The sequence below is a fragment of the Ascaphus truei genome, chromosome 2, assembly GCF_040206685.1.
Source record: "Ascaphus truei isolate aAscTru1 chromosome 2, aAscTru1.hap1, whole genome shotgun sequence".
Lineage (NCBI taxonomy): Eukaryota > Metazoa > Chordata > Amphibia > Anura > Ascaphidae > Ascaphus > Ascaphus truei.
Genome location: NC_134484.1, coordinates 155,711,685 through 155,724,450, shown reverse-complemented (window position 1 = coordinate 155,724,450; position 12,766 = coordinate 155,711,685).

Genomic DNA, 12,766 nt, shown 5'->3' with positions numbered 1-12,766 from the left:
AAACATTTTCAACATCAGCAGGCATCAACTAACTGATGTTGAACGTAAAGTGCTTGGGAAAGGGTTAACTTTTGCACCAGTATGTGGGCCCGATAGATTTAATCTGTACATTGATGTACATAAATTTGCTAGAAAATTGGCTTTGAAGAAGTATTTTTTAAGAGATGCCACTAGCATTCTGACTAACCCTAGCACTACTGCAAACACCTCTAACACTTCCCAGCCTGGAGTCTTTAAAAAGCAGTCTACTTTCTATCCGAAACACACACAAGGTCATTTAGTGAGCACGTTTGTGGATATGGTTACCAAGGACCTGGATATGTCAAGCCGAGCTTATAAAATTTGGCATGTTAACCTTAGGGCGTCACGGGCAGCATCTATAAACAAACCAACGTTGAGAAACACTGTTGTCCCATGCTAATATGCCGTGACAGCTCTTTTTCAAATTGACATTGCCAACATAGTGCGAGTTTAATTATAACCTACAGAGGGATGACTGGCCACGTGACCTGACACAGCCAATCATAACCTTCCTCTCTCATTTCAGAAGGGTAGGTGGGATGTACACATTCTGAGGACCTATCATAGTCTGTAATCAATTAACCAATAGGGTAACAATAAAGTGTATAAATAAGTAAGGGAATCACTCTGTCTTTGCCCCCGATGAAGCCACTACAGGTGAAACATATGTAGGGCAAGCTAAGCGTTACCACCTTGTTCGCTGGCTATATCGGAGAGGTCTGCTGCCTAACCTCCTTTCAGAGTGTTTCGGAGACTTCAATAGGAAGCACAACACTCTGACTACTCCTTATCTGGTGTATGGTTCTAAGTACAAGACACATACTTTGTGATCTTGCGACAGCTGCTGAAGCTTATCATAACAGACCCACAGGCTCATTCAATCTTGAACCTGACGGCCTGGCACAAATGTGTATATATATATATTTGATCTACATTCTACCAGGCTTAACCACACTCATTTTGAATCTATACATTATTTTAGGTTACATCCCTTAACATTTGGGAGTAGTGTTCTAAGGACTTTAAAATTGTAACAGAACCACTACCACTTCTAGTATAATTATATAGTTGTGGGACACTCATACTTACAATAGTGGTTTCTATCTACATTGTTAGTCTGAATTAGGCATACAGCTAACCTCTCCGTTTTTAATTTACTTTTTAATTTTTTGGTTCACACTACTGCCGCAATAAATATATTTTAATTGTTTATTAATAAATAGTAAGTTTTAATACAGGTACAGGTGTTTTCTTGTGCGGCATATAGGGAACTTCTCTTTATCCTTCTGTTCAATGTTAATTTAAGTATCCAAGAGAAAGTGGCATTGACTCAATTAGAAAACAACAAGTTGATAGCTATTAAACCTGCGGACAAAAAAAGAGGGGGGGGGGGTATTGTGGTGATGGACAAGGACTACTATGTCCAGGAGTCCATGCGAATTCTTGGTGACATCGCCACATACCTCCCACTAGGCACTAGTCCGGTTAGACAATACCATACTGAACTAACTGCCTTATTGAACAGCAGACTTGTGAGTCAGGCTATCACTACAGACGAGTTTGATTATTTGAACATCTCATTTCCACGCGCTCCCCTTTTTAATTTTATTCCCAAAATTCACAAGCACTTAGAATTACCACCTGGTAAACCTATTATATTTCAGGTATTAAGTCACTTACTTCTAATTTGTAACAATGTATAGATTTTAACCTTCAACCGTTTGTCACTAAGGTTAAGTCCTATTTACGCGACACTACACAAGTGTTGCAGATCCTTCACGATGTGGAAGGGCGGCCGGGCTACATATGGATCACGGCAGATGTGACATCTTTGTATACTGTCACTGACCATGGGCAGGGCTGCCAGGCCATATCCCATACATTAAAATCAGATGATAGTATGACCCCAGCCCTTAAGGCATTTTTATTGGACAGTATCCAATATATTCTCACTCACAATTATTTTTGTTTCAATTCACAGTATTTTCTTCAGGTATATGGAACCGCCATGGGAACCAGGTTTTCACCAAGTTATGCCAACCTGTTTATGGGCAGGTGGTAAGAGGATTACATCTGGAATAACTACCCTCTTGTCGCAAACCTGGTGCTCTGGCGCCGCTACATTGATGATATGGTTTTTATTTGGTCTTGGAGTCAGGAACAACTTGATGTATTCATTATTTATCTTAATAGTAACAATAGACACCTTCGGTTCACGTGTCATTATGATACACAACAGATTAATTTTTTAGATTTAAATAATTACATTATTAATAACACTATTCATACTAAGACTTATTTTAAGTCTGTGCAGGCCAATGACTACCTAATGGCAGACAGCCATCATAATCCTCAGTGGATTAACAATATACCCAAAGGCCAGTTCATTCACCTAAAACACAACTGGTTTGAGCATGAGACATTTGCAATTTAGGCCAATGAACTAAAAAACAAGTTTATCAATAGGAAATATTCTGCAAGCTAATTATTTAAAACATTGGAACAAGTAGGACAGATTGAAATGTCATCTCTATTAGAGTATAAAAAAAGCCAGCAGTCTAGCAGTCCACTGAGTCTAAAAATTGTTTATCATTTATCACACAATATAATCAAATGGTTCCTAAAATTAGAAAAAATATTTAATAGGCATTGGCCGATTCTCCTTATGGACGACACTCTTGCACAGATTCTTCCAGTCAAACCTAGTATTATTTTCACTAAAGCCACCAATTTAAAATCCAAATTAGCACCTAGTTGTCCACTAGCACAGTATGCCTCATCCTTGTCTAGTAACACTGAAGGATTTTTCACTTGTACTGCATGCACAGCATGTACGTATGGCATAACTGGAAAGACCTTTAAGTCCAATGTCACTTCAAGAGTATCTCCAATTAAATAAATTATGAACTGCCATTCCACATATGTGATATACCTCCTGCAATGCCCATGTGGCTTGCAGTATGTAGGGAGAACCGGAAGGTCATCATTTCTTAACGCACCATAACCAAAATCTATCAGGTTTGGTGTGTCGATCAATAGAGACTGCATCGTCCAGTTGGAGAGGGGGTAATAAACTCAATCATATCAGTAGGCGGGAGGCATACTGGATATATGAGTTGAAGACCCTCTCTCCTAATGGACTAAAGATCGACTTTGAGCTGGGAGTGTTTCTTGAAAACTAACCACATTCTAGGGATTAGTTTTCTCTCTCCAAAACTCCTTTCTGATGAGATACCCCATTTGTGTATGCCTGTACATGTAACAGGTCTATTTAAAATCAAAGTGGTTATATACTGCAATTATACATGTTGTTTCTATGTATAGATTCCTTCATCAAGCCTCTATGTGTCTCCACATAATTCCCGGTTTGTTGCATTCTTAAATTTGTTATTTGTAGTAATATGTTTATTCTGTAATGATGTCTAGTTATGTCCGTTTGTAGTTTGTTGTGATATGCTAATGAGCAATTGAACTGTCTGTTGATTGGTCAGAGTTGCACTAATCACAGCCGCCGAATGGGTATAAGAAATTTCACCCATTACACAATATTAAACCCCTAAGGAAGTGACGAAACGTAACGCGTAGGGTTAGAGTTCAAGGCGATCTTGGAGAGGAGTGTGTGCAGTGTTCCAAGCGTGGGGCATCTTTCCAGCCAAATTAGCAAACAGCAGCTTTCCCCTGGCAAGCACATCAAGGGTTTGAAAATTACAAGGAGTGCCCCGGTGATATTGGAAAGCCCTGCACCCAACCCCCCCCTTTCCCCCTCCCGGTGACTGAGGAGAGAGAAGGAGCTGTTTTGCCACAGCTGGACTCACATGCTTGAAACAAACTGCTGTGTTGTAAGTAGGATACTGGTTTTATAACCAGATCATCTTCAACAAGCCATCTCCATTTTTATTTGAACATAGTTATTTTCAGTATTTTTAATAAATTGGTTTAATTGTTCATTTAGCTCCTGTTTGTGTTTTATGTTGATGTTTGTCATTGGAGTTTTATGTGTGTATGTTTCTTATGTTATATGTGATTTTAACTAGCAGTATACACTATGATTTTTCTTTGTGTTTGATTTCACATATCACATGACGCCATCCACAAAGTCTGCAAGCAAATCCAGGTGTATATGATTGGATCATCCTATAAGGACTAGATGCCACCTACTTATTAGTGCATTTGGACATTTACTTGGACTGTATCTTTAAGGCACCGGTTTGTATCTGTTTTCTGCATACTAAAATACATGTTTTTAATATGTTTGGGTGACACATTGCTGTGTCTCCCTTTTAGCTACTGGTTTAAGTGTCATTGATATCAGCTGACTGATGAGTCACTACAGGCGCAATTGTTTCTACCGCGAGGACCTGTTGCTTCCAGGATTCAGCTGACTCACGCAATATCTCACTGGTTTGCTTGTTGGATGAGGAGAACAAGGATCACAAAAAACTACATCTCAGAATGACTGCACCTGAGCTGTGGATTCCTCTGCATACAGCAGACAGGCTCAGTCTTTGTAGTATATGCGCTTAACTATGTTGGTGTACATGCATCACTTACCTCTTTTTATTAAGAATACACATTGTTCTATTCATACTACATGTAGGAGATGCGAGCAGAGGTTGAAACAGTAGACTTATTTCTGGGGGGAAATAATATAGGCTTTTTATTAGTCTGAAATGTTTTTTTTTTTTTTTTATAACTTGTATTTTAGTCTGAAATGTTAACCACATAAACTATATTTTATGTTCAGCGTCAAAAGAGAAAAAAAAAAGAATCAGGTCTAGCTCCTCTCTGGAGCCCTGACTATCACAGTGGTTACCCTATCTATCGGTTGGAGAAGTAAACCCCTTACCAATGATAACACACAAAAGTCAGTTAGAGGCAAGTTTACCTTCAGGCCCCCAGCTTCTTCACAGCTGTTTACCTTCCCACCTTCCTCCTCACCTTTTTAACTTGGGAGGTCTTTTCCCTTTGCTGCAAGAACAGGATCTACTATAGTTCTTTCCCCTCATACAGAGGTAAAAGGAAGAGATCACAGTGTAGTAGAGGACCTGCATTAATTTGGCTATACCTCGACGTTGGTATGCAGGCTTATGACACTTTGGCCAAAGGGTTTAACTAAATAACCAAGTAATTATTATTATTATTGAAGTATTTAAACTTTATACTTATTACCATATATGTTTTGTCAATTGGATGTAGCATTGCGCACCCCTGTCTTTTGTTGTATGAATTTGGGAAGCAAGAATAAATAGGCGACGTACAAATTAAATGGGGATAAATTGGGGGAATCCTTGAAGGAGAAGGATTTAGGAGTGCTTGTAGACAGCAGGCTTAGCAATAGTGCCCAAAGTCATGCTGTAGCTGCAAAGGCAAACAAGATCTCATCTAAACGGGCAATGGCTGGAAGGGAAGTAAACATAATGATGCCCCTTTACAAAGTCCACACCTTGCATATGAAGTACAATTTGGGGAACCACTCCTTGGAAAAGACATTATGGAACTAGAGAGAGGGTAGAGAAGAGTTACCAAATTAATAAAGGGGATGGACAATCTAACTTATGAGGAGAGGCTAGCTAAATTAGATTTATTTACATTAGAAAAGAGGTGTCTAAGAGGGGATACGATAGCTATATATAAATATATTCGGGGGACAGTACAAGGAGCTTTCAAAGAAACTATTCATCCCAATGGAAGTACAAAGGACTCAGGGGCATCCCTTTAGGTTGGAGGAATGGAAAGAGTTATTTATAGTAAGGGCAGTTAAAATGTGGAATTCATAACCCATGGAGACTGTGTTGGCAGATACAATAGATTTGTTCAAAAAAAGGTTGGACAAAGGTATACAGGAATATACCAAATAAGTAAACATAGGAAGTAATCCGATTGCCAATTCTTGGAGTCAGGAAGGAATATATTTTTCCCCTTATGAGATATCATTGATGATATGACACTGGGGTTTTTTGTTTGCCTTCCTCTGGATCAATAAGTAAGTATATATATATAGGATAAAGTATCTGTTGTCTTACAATAAGTATATATATATAATAATAATATAAATATATATATATACTTTATCCTATATATATATATATACTTACTTATTGATCCAGAGGAAGGCAAACAAAAAACCCCAGTGTCATATCATCAATGATATCTCATAAGGGGAAAAATATATTCCTTCCTGACTCCAAGAATTGGCAATCGGATTACTTCCTATGTTTACTTATTGGTATATTCCTGTATACCTTTGTCCAACCTTTTTTTGAATAAATCTATTGTATCTGCCAACACAGTCTCCATGGGTTATGAATTCCACATTTTAACTGCCCTTACTATAAATAACCCTTTCCATTCCTCCAACCTAAAGGGATGCCCCTGAGTCCTTTGTACTTCCATTGGGATGAATAGTTTCTTTGAAAGCTCCTTGTACTGTCCCCCGAATATATTTATATATAGCTATCGTATCCCCTCTTAAGACACCTCTTTTCTAATGTAAATAAATCTAATTTAGCTAGCCTCTCCTCATAAGTTAGATTGTCCATCCCCTTTATTAATTTGGTAACTCTTCTCTGCCCTCTCTCTAGTTCCATAATGTCTTTTCCAAGGAGTGGTTCCCCAAATTGTAATATATATTGTAAATTGTAAATATATATATATATGTGATAAAGTATCTTTGTCTAAATTTAGCATAGGTTGAACATGATGGACGTATGTCTTTTTTTCAACCTCATCTACTATGTAACAATCATAAAATGGAACTTGAGCTATTTAAAATTAAAACAGTTTGCAGAGATAAATTGGCTTATCAATTTGCTAGGGTCTATAACTGGAAGGTCAATCAATAACAATACACTAGGAGACCTGCTGCACATTCATTTTCTGCTTCATCAAACCTTGATACAGCATCCTCATGATCTGAAATTAACCAAGCGACACAGGAGTGCCCTGCCCTGTTTAAAGGGAACGTGCAGATTCACCGGTACCAAGAAGAAAACCAGACGAGGTTGTTAGAACAAAAAGCTCATCAAGGACCCAAGGTAACAATGAGGAGCAAACTACAGGACAAAGGGCAGTGAACATATCATCCATAACATTGACTGATGCACAGTCTAACGTTTTAAAGAAAGGAGTTGGTTTTGTACCTACCTTTAGTGGTAATAAGTTTCAGACAAAAGTTATATTGTATCAATTTTTCCATGCCCTTAACTTTCAAATGTTTTTTTTTCCCAGAGAAACGCGCAAGTGAAGGGGAAACTACACTACAAGCTTCCGCTGAGAAAAGTTCTGCAAAAAGAAGTGCTATTCAATGGCGCTTAAATCTATTCATAGATATTACTTTGACAATAAGAATATCAAGTGATATAATAATTGCTTAAATCATGCATATATGTATCAAATAATTAATTCAAGTGAAAAAAAAAGTCTAAATACAGACAAATTGGTGTGTTGCAGGTTCAACCTTTAGTCTGGATTGCTTTCATAATCCAATTATATTTCAGATGTCCAGGTGATTCAGGGAGCGCAGGGACAAATTTCTTGTGTGAAAATGTATATAAAGGTTTCTTTGCTGTAATTATACCCCACGTGTCAGCAAGTATAAACAGCCTATGCAGGAACCTTCATGGGATCATAAAAGAAAACGGGACATAGCGCAGACTGATAAAAACTTTATCAGTAGTATGTAGATAGTAAGGTACACTCACATGGTATTAAATTCATTCAAGCATATTGATCATAAGATCAGCGCCAGCGGCTGGGATGGTCTCTCAGCTCCTGTGCTCAGTCTGCTCGCATTCTCTGTCCTCGCGCTTCTGGGTAGAATTCTAGTAAGAGAGGTCTATCTACCAGGGTCATGCTGTATATCTTCCTTCGGGGTCCTGATTTCCTAGTCCCTGCCTCTGCCTTCATCGACTCCGGGTCTGGGGGAAATTTTGTGGATCAAGATTTTGCTTCCAAACATAAGCTTCCCCTGATAAAGAAATCAATACCAGTGGGTCTAGAGGCTATTGACGGACATCCTCTCCAGCCAGCCTTCATTTCATTGGAGACTCCTACTCTTACTCTCTCTACTACTGACGGTCACAAGGAAAAAAATCTCACTGGATGTTATTCATACACACTCTGTACAGGTAATTCTAGGCCTTCCTTGGCTCCAACAACACAATCTGATTATAAACTGGATAGACAAGAGACCTACACAATGGGGTGTTGCCTCTGGGGTTGCTCCTGTATCCTCGGTACAACTTATCGCTGGCGTATAGACCAGTACTCCAGCCAAACCTACTCTTCCTGAAGTATATGCAGAATTCATTGATGTTTTTGATAAAATTCGCTCTGAAACTTTATCTTCGCAGCGCCCTTATAATTGCCCCATAGAGCTGTTGCTTGGTGCCATCCTTCCTAAAGGCAGATCCTATCCTTTGTCCCTTCCTGAGACTCAGGCTATGTCTGAATATATTCAGGAGAACTTAAAGAGAGGGTTCATTAGAGCTCCTTCCTCCCCAGCCGGGGCTGGGTTCTTTTTTGTTAAGAAGAAAGATGGTTCACTCCGTCCTTGCATTGACTATAGGGGTCTTAACAAAATAACCCTGAAGAATACCCTTTGCCACTCATCTCGGAATTGTTTGACCGTTTACAAGGTTCTACCATTTTTTCTAAACCCGATCTTTGTGGGGCCTACAATCTCATACGCATTCGACAAGGGGACGAATGGAAGACGGCCTTCAATACGAGAGACGGCCATTACGAATATTTGGTCATGCCTTTCGGGCTCTGTAATGCCCTAGCTGTATTTCAAGAATTCGTGAATTATATTTTTCGAGATGTCCTCAACATTTTTGTAATTATCTATCTTGAAGATATTCTTATTTTTTCTAAATCTATATCCGAGCATATCCAACACACTAAGATAGTTCTCTCCCGTCTATGTGAGAATCATCTCTATGCAAGATGGACAAATGTCTTTTCCACCAAACATCCACTTCTTTCTTGGGATACATTATCTCTGATAAGGGTATCTCTATGGATCCTGATAAACTTAAGGTAGTGGTAGATTGGCCACAACACACTTCTCTTAAGACGATTCAGTTGTTTCTTGGCTTCGCCCATTATTATCGTAAATGTATCCATTATTTTTCAACCACAGTGTCTCCTATCACCGCCCTGATGAAGAAAGATGCGAACACTTCTTCCTGGTCTCCTGAGGCATACCATGCCTTTGAAACCCTTAATAAAGTGTTCATCTCTGCTCCTATCTTACGCCATCCGGACCCTAAACTTCCTTTCACGTTGGAGGTAGATGCCTCGGATATTGGAGCAGGAGCCGTACTCTCAAAGAGACAGTCCCCTCAGGATAAGCCACATCCTTGCAGGTTCTTCTAAAAAAATCTCCCCCGCAGAACAAAACTACGATGTTGGCAACAGGGAACTCTTGGCCATCAAACTTGCTCTGCAAGAGTGGAGACACCTCCTGGAGGGTACTGAAAATCCTACTTCAATTCTTACGGACAATAAAAATGTATTATATATTGAAGGTGCCCGTCGCCTCGTCTCCCGTCAGGCTCGCTGATCATTGTTCTTTTCCAGATTTAACTATATAATTTCCTACATTCCTGGTACGAAGAATCAAAAGGCTGATGCCTTATCCCATCAATTTGTCAGTGAAGACAAATCCAAAGACATTCCTGAGACCATCCTTCCTGCCAAGTAAGTCATTTGGCTAACTCTTTTGATGTACTGGACAAGATCCTGGAGACTCAGACGCTCATCCCCGAGGGTATGGAAGTGCCGGAGGGTTGTTTGTATGCTGCACCTCAATTTCACAGAAGATCCTTGAGTGGGTTCATTCCTCTAGGTCTGCCGGTCACCCGGGTAAAAAGAGGACTTCCAATTTGATCAGACGCACCTTTTGGTGGCCTAATATGTTTAAGGATATCAAGGAATTCATAAACTCCTGTTCCATCTGTGCTCGAAATAAGTCCACCCGCAACAAGCAGTCTGGTCTGCTTCATTCTTTACCCATTCCGAACCGACCATGGACCCACCTCTCAATGGACTTTATTGTTGAGCTTCTTGTTTCTCGTGGGATAAATACTATTCTCGTTATTGTGGATAGGTTTTCCAAACAGGCCCATTTCATTCCTCCCAAGGGTCTTCCTAACTCTGCCACCTTGGCAGATATCTATATCAAAGAAATATTTCATATTCATGGAGTTCCACTCTCTATAGTGTTCGATCAGGGGTCACAGTTCGTCTCGAAATTTTGGCGTGCCTTCGCTCAAAGGTTGGAGATCTCTCTTCTTTATTCTTCTGGATATCATCCCCAAACTAATGGACAGACCGAGAACACAAACCAGTCACTAGAGAAATACCTGCGATGCTTTATTTCTGATGCACAGGATAACTGGGTGGAACTACTCCCATGGGCCGAATTCGCTCATAACTCACTCAGAAATGAGTTTACTCAGGAATCACCGTTTTTGTTTATAAATTACGGATTTCATCCAGCACATCTTCCCATCTCTTAAAATCCTTCCGGAGTTCCAGCAGCAGATTCCAGAGTGAACTCGCTCCAAAATTCTTGGAAGAGGATTCAGAAGACTCTGCAGGAGGCAGTACTCAAAAAAAAGACACAAGTGGATCGCCATCGCCGTGAGGCACCCAAGTTTAGGCCAGGAGACAACGTGTGGCTTTCTTCTAAGAACATAAGATTGAAGACACCTACACTAAAAACTGAAAACCTACACTGAAACTGGCTCCAAGATTCCTGGGCTCATTCACCATTCTCAAACAGGTAAATCCTGTGGCGTACCGCGTACAACTGCCTCAATCTATGAGAATCCCGGCGGTCTTTCACGTCTCATTGTTAAAACCTGTTGTTCGAAGTTCTCATCTCACCTAAACCTCTACCTGTCATCGTACAGGGTCAAGATGAATTCGAAATGCAATCCATAATCGATTCCAGATACTCCAGAGGTGGTGTTCAATTCCTCGTCCACTGGAAAGGTTATGGACCAGAAGAACACTCATGGATACCTCTTCGTCAGATCCATGCTCCAGCTTCTTTAAGCGATTCCACGCCAGGTTTCCGCACAAGCCTTATGGAAATCGCCCTGAGGCCGATCCTAAAGGGGGGTAGTGTAAGGAATCGGGGAACACGTCCTTTGTGACGTGTTCCCTCCTTACCTGTAATCTCAGACCTTCGCTCCGGCACCAGCGTATGCGCGAACCCCCGCTCTGCTTACAGAGCGCGTGCACACACGCAGCCCTTCTAGTGTGCCACGGAGCTTAGCTCCGCCCCCTCAGATGCTCCGCGCTTCTCTCACGCACGGCGCACACACGTGACGACGTGCACCGCTCCCCAGCTGCGTGGCAAGTATTCTTTTAGCCCACTTGTCTCCTGCAGCCTATCCTTGCCTCCGCGGAGGCCGCACTTCCGCTCTGCCTCCCTTGCTACTGGTTCCTGTTTCCCATAAGTACCATGCTCTCACTCCCAGTCATTGCTGAGAATAACTGTTGTAGCCTTGAGCTCCTACGTCTGTTGTGCCTTGCTCCTTGTCCTGTGTTTACCTTGCAGGTTAACCCTTCGTGTACCGACGCGGCTTGACCTTGGAACCTCTCTGGATATTGACCCCGGCTTACCCTCGACTCTGTGGACCTCTCCAACCCAGACCACGGCTATATGGACCTCCACGATTCTAACCTCTCCAACCCCAGACCATGGCTATACGGACTTCCATGATTCTGACCTCTCCAACCCCAGACCACAGCTAACGGACTTTGACTATTCTGGACTCTCCATTCCACAATTTTGGCAAGTATCGATTAACCCACTCTCTCCAACCCAGACCGGCTATGTTTGACAATCCGCCTGCCAGGCACACTTCCACTGCTGTGAGTGCGTGGTTTGCTACATCCCCACCTCAGTACCGGGTCCTGGGCATGGTCCTGCTCGTGGGCAGTGCACGCGTTACAGTCCGGACTTTTGTTGAGGAAAGCAAGAGATTTAAACAGACTATTTTCTGTAACTACAGTCAGTGTAGCATCTAGACACATTAAAAAAAATTGTGTCTAAAAACTGGCACCTGGTACAGAGAGATAATACAATACAGTAGGTCATCTCTTTATAAAAAACCCAATATTCACTTATAAAAGACCAAAGAACATCAGGGACATGATTGTTAAAGCAGACTCACTTAAGCCATGTACACAGACATTTCTATCTAAACCCTCGGTTGGGACATTCCCATGTAGAAGCTGCAGCCAATGCAATGGTGTAATTAGAGGTGCAAATTTTACTCACCCGCACACAGGTAAACTATTTAAGACATTTGGCTTCTACACCTGCCTAAGGAGTTTTATCGTCTATTTCCTAAAGTGCCTGTGTTGCCTTCTATATGTGGGTAAGACTATAAATAGCCTTTAAAAACGGTTGTAAGAATGTGATGTCTGACATCTTTGTAGCATGTCACCGTGCTAATAGGTCATAATTCATCACAATTGAAATACCAAAATAAAAAAATTAAAAAAGCAAAAATAAGCTAACTTAATTTATATATTTGACATAGTAGCCCCCAGGGAATTGAATGAAAGCTTGGAACTTAATTGGTTCTTTGGGTACGGTCATCTTCAGTTCAAATACAAAATATGTGGGTGGACTATCTAGAGACAGTGTTTATTTATTCACCTGAACACGCCTGCTATAGGTGTATTCTTTATATCTAGTGTTTCTCCCTAAGATTAACTTCCC